General features: G+C 50.5%; 1 protein-coding gene across 1 annotated transcript in view; it reads left to right on the forward strand.

Moving 5' to 3' along the window:
* The window catches only part of LOC100544203 (cadherin-4), a 32967-nt gene that overhangs the window by 1076 nt on the left and 26762 nt on the right, over window positions 1-5129 (forward strand). The gene's annotated exons all lie outside the window — the stretch shown is intronic.

The raw sequence follows: 5129 nt of genomic DNA on the forward strand, positions 1-5129 counted from the left end.
AAAATAAAAAAAAGGAGAAGAAGAAGAAGAAGAAAAAGAGAAAAAAGAAACCACCTCCAGTATATTTGCAAAGACCAGCCAGTAAATGCTCACTGGAGAATGCCACCTGGCCCAGCTGGGCAGTCAGTCATTTAAAGAACCACCTGGAGCTTCTCCTCAGAGACATGCAGGGCCTTCTCAGCCTGGCTGCAGCACTGAAGGGGCTCAGCCCATCCCCGAGGCAGGACATCCATTGCAGACACCAGCGGGGCCCCAATGGGAACAGCAAGACCACGGTGTGGGGACACAGGGCTGGAGCCCTCTGTCCTTTATTCCAGTTTTCATGTTCCCTGGCCATGCCCCATCCCAAAGCCATTAGATTCAGGCATCCCAGCCATGCCAGACACCATCCCCTGCTGGTGCCAGCTGAGGAATCGCAGCCTGATTTATTTTCCCAACTAAGTGTAGCTTGCAGTAAGGCTAACCCACCAAGTTAACATCCTGCTCAGTTAAACAAACAGAAAAATCATTACAAAATTATCTCCTGTGCATTAGAGTTGCATATATATACATTCAGTTATCCTATAGAGCAGAAACACAGGGCATTGCTTAATTAAAGACGTGGGTGTGTGGGCTCCAGGAGCACAAATTCAGCATGCAAATCTCCGTGCCGTGCGCGTGCAGCCAGGATGCACACAGAGCATATTAATGCTGTGTTTGTCGAGCCCCGCTGCTCACACAGCACCGGGCAGACCTGCTCCAAAGGAAGGAGCACCAGCTCAGATTCATCCCCAGTTTTATTTATTTATCTACCAAAAAGCATCCCGTGGGCAAAGCAGGAGAAGTGAGGGCATCCTCACACTGACCTCAGTGAACACTGTCTGCTGTCGGAGACCCGCTGCCTCATCCCTTCCTCCAGCCTGAAATAAATACATAAGAACAGCGTTTACAACTTCCCTTTTGTTCAGCATAACTCAGGTTATTGCCAAGAACTGCAAATTGTTTACCAATGCCGTGCAAACAAAGGCTCCCGATCAGCCACGGAAGCACAGCCCTGGGGCTTTCCAGCAAGCCTCAATTCTTTAATTACTCAACAAAAGCTCACTCTTACCTTTTTTTTTTTATCCTTTCCTTCGGCTGTTACCTTGGAAAACCACAGTGCTGGATGAGTTCCATACTGCACGCTGCTAAAAGCCTCCTCTAGGATGATTTTGCCAGAGTAGTTTCCAGTCTGGATTGGATGTGGGAGTGATGCTGTGCCACGGCAGGGAGCAAAGGGGCCACGAGCACACACACATATGCACACACATACGCACTGTGCTCACATGTGCCTGAGAAGCTGCTCCCAGCAGCAGCCCCAACACATGTATGTTTTTTGCTGCCATTTCCACAGAATCACAGAATCACTGAGGTTGGGAAAGACCTCCAAGGCCATCCAGTCCAACGCCAGCACACCACACAAGTGCTTCCTGAGGAATATAATTAGAAACTTCCGTGTGCCCCTTACACAAGCTGAGCGTGATGGGGCTCGTTTTGTGTACTGGCTTTTGCCCATTTCAGGCCCCAGCACTGGGGCCCAAAAAAGTGTTTCCAAGAGAAGCCTGGAAGAATGGCTTTCCACAAGTGGAACTGGAAAATGAGACAGGAGACTGGAAGTGCACAGCGCAGCTCAGTCCTCCAGAAGCCAACCCTGTTCCAACAATAATGGGAGGAGTGAAGAAGCTCACAGCCATGGCTCGCATCACTCTCAGCACCTACACAGAGAGCAGGGCAGGTGGAAGGCAGAAGTCACTCAACTTTGTACAGACATTTCGGTCTTTACCATCTAAGAAAACCCCTTTCATTGAAAGGAAAAAAAAAAATAGCATCTCTTTAAAAAATCACTTTTTAATAAAGAGGTAAAATTTGCATTGCATTAAGTGAGGAGCGGTTCAAGGTGCAGAATAATTCGCTGTCAATCTCGAGCTGCTTTCTGCAGAGGGTAAATAAGCCTCGTGCACAGCCGGTGTGGTGTAAGCTGTCAGCGCAGCCCATGCATCAGTCAGGAGGAAAACATAACGTTGGCGGATCTCAGAATACATAAATAAAACATGCTTACCACTTGCCATCAGCAAAAAAAAATAATAATAAAAAGTGAGGCTGCCTTTCTAGCTCCCCCACCACCACCCCCCATATCTGTTTGAAGCATAAAGTCAGATTTCGGGATCACTCTTTTCCAAAATCCAAACAGGCTCTAAGGAAAGGGGGAGGGATGGGAAATAAATGGGAAAGTTTGGCAAAGCCAAGGAAATGCCAACAGTTGGCGGTGAGAGCTGGAATTTGGGCAGCGGCCATGAGGCAGAGAGGGCCCAGGGCTGAGCCCCCAGCATGGAGGTAGGTCACAGTTTCCCAGTCCCAGCCCCACACCCCCACAGCCCTCCTGTCCGCTCTCCATCACACCTCTGCAGCTAAATGCAGTAAATTGATTTGCCCGAAGTTATTTACTATCCCGGCCATAAACGTGTCAAACCCAATCTTTATAACTGTAATTAATGCAAGAATTTCCCCCTTTTTAGAAATCTCTGCTATGAAAATTCCAGTGGCGGCTCAAGGATGCTTCATCTGGGGAGGATTCAACAGAAGCTCAAGTTGAATGGCTCCAAGATGAGCTGGCTCCTTCCCTGTGTTGGGTACCACTGGTAGTTATTCCCAGACTCCCCATGGGTCGCTGTCCTGGGAACAGGGATTTGGGCAGCTCTTCCCCCGCTACAGTCACTGCTTCCCATTTAGTTCCGATGTCAACATATATTTGAAGAACAGAAATCAAGGCTATAGGGCTCCTTGCATCTCTGGAGGATTACTGAGATACAGGAGAAGATGGCATCCCATCCCTTGGCTTGTATGAAAACACAAAGGAGACGAGATGCTGGAGATGCAAGGTGGGACCTGGTACCCACCTGGAGGATCACCATTCGTTCTGCCTTTCATAGCCCGTTCAGCCTTCATTTGCCACAAATGGTGATATTCAGGAAGCACATCTGGGGCAATGCTGGGCACATCAAGCTGCTTCCCCCAGTGCTGGGGGACACACAGCCCCAGACATACCCCTTATCTAGCCCTGTCCCTCAAAGGGAGGTACCTGAGCATCCCCAGTTCCATGGAGTTACACAAGAGCCTCAGTCCATGGGGAGCCATGCCTCACCATGATGCCTAGAAAGAGTTCTACTATCAGCCCTCGTTGTCCCCAGGGGCATCAGCAGCCAAAGGAGCACATCCAAACCCACCGGCTGAAGGAGACCCATGGGGGGTTGGGGTGGCTGTGCAGTGTAGCCCCTGTGCAGCCCCCAGCCATGCCTTGGCCCAAGCCTCTGGGTTTAACGAGCACTATGGCAGGATCCAGATTTCTGCTGCTGCTCCATTGTAACTGCAAGGACTGTGTCTGTCGTGAATTAAAAACACGTTACATAAAATACCAAAGGAAGATAGTGGTGCTGGATGCAACGCAGCACTAGGTGCACGTGAGCTCTTCCTGCCTCTTGCAGGCTGTTCTGGCGCTGTGACTTTGTTTAGGAGAGGCTAAAGAAGGTGTGATCAGCATTTAATTACACCAAACTCCTGTGACGAGTTCAGATGAGAATTTGCCTGAGCACAAATCATTCCAATCCCAGCACAGAGCACAGCAAGCGCTGATCCGTGCACAGGGAGGTGAAGGCAGAACCATTTAAATAGGAGTCAGGGAAAGCAAATCCTTTGACTGCAGAGTGTAGCATGGAGCACTGCTGTTTTTATACAAAGCTGCTGATCTCTGGGGGGGGAGAGTCTGCACCCGCAGTCTGGGAGAAACAGAAAATTTGCTCAGAAGTCCAAAACATAGATTCAAATTAATGGAGAGAGAGAGCAAACGCCTGGGTGAGCGCTGCAAGAAATGGCCTCTGCATTGTGAGCCTGAATTCTTAACTGAACTCACCTCATTTCAGCTTCTGACTTCCTTTGCATCCACTTCCCATGAATATTCAAGCAGAATTTGCTGGCAGGAATATTAGCAAAAGCAGTGCCAATATCAGAGCCTGTATTAGCCAGCGCTGGAACGCATTCACAGAACAGTGCATTTCAGCCCCATAATTGGGCTCGCTGGCACCATTCAGCCACGCTGGAGCCGCTCCTGGGCACCAGGCCATGGCTGAGGGGTGCAGGGACTGGGGGGGGGGCGAGACTGGGAGGGGACAGAAGAGAATTAGAGAAGTGCAGAGGGAGTGATCCCAGGGTGGTGGCCACAGGGCAGTTGTGGTCCCATCAAGAGACTGCTAACTGTAATGGAGATGAAATGGCGACGAATGCGGAGAGGGACAGGGCTATACCAGGGGCACGGGGTGCTTCCTGGAGTGGGCGCTCTCAGAACACCCCACAGATATGGGGGTACCTACAAGAGCCATCACAGCACGGCCAGAGAGGGAGGCAGAGCTGCCGCTTGCTGTGGTGAGTGGCAAAAGCCGCTGTGCAGTACAGATATGGAGCTCACAGCTGGGCACCACGGCAATCTGCAGAGCAGAGCACAAAGCTGCACTTTCCTGCAAGGCAGAGGATGGCAAAGGCACACTCAAAGTTCTTGAAGCATTCATAGAATGGGGTCCACAGAGCAAAATCTGGGGGGAAACGCACCTCCATCAGCACCCATCAGTGCTCTGGGACCACATCCTCACTCCAGCAGGAGAAGCATAGCTCCCTTCTGGGCAGTATCCTACATTCAGGGACCTATCACTAGTGACGACGAGAGAAGTGGCACTGAACAAAGGGCTCTGCTGTGTGAGATACTCTGAGAAGTTTGGTTTAAGCACAGAGGAGAAGTAGGTGCAGGCTTGGGGTTTATTTGGGACTAAACCAGCTGTGATACCATGCTGACATCAGTGACACCAGTGCTGAAAGCATGGGGCTGACAAACTGTAGCAGAAGTGCTGAGTTGCGGCCTGAAGCAATGGTTGAGCCCCTGGTGGGAGGGCAGGGCCAACCCAGGGGAGCTCAGCTGTATGCAATGGACCTGAGTGACAGGAAGGGCTGGAGACAAGATCCACCCCTTCCCAGACCTCATTTTAGGGCTGGCAGTGGAGAAGAAGGTTCTTGCTGGAGCTCTCTACCTACTGTAGACCTTCTGAAGGTAAGCAGCTTTTTTTTTT

The sequence above is a fragment of the Meleagris gallopavo genome, chromosome 22, assembly GCF_000146605.3.
Source record: "Meleagris gallopavo isolate NT-WF06-2002-E0010 breed Aviagen turkey brand Nicholas breeding stock chromosome 22, Turkey_5.1, whole genome shotgun sequence".
Lineage (NCBI taxonomy): Eukaryota > Metazoa > Chordata > Aves > Galliformes > Phasianidae > Meleagris > Meleagris gallopavo.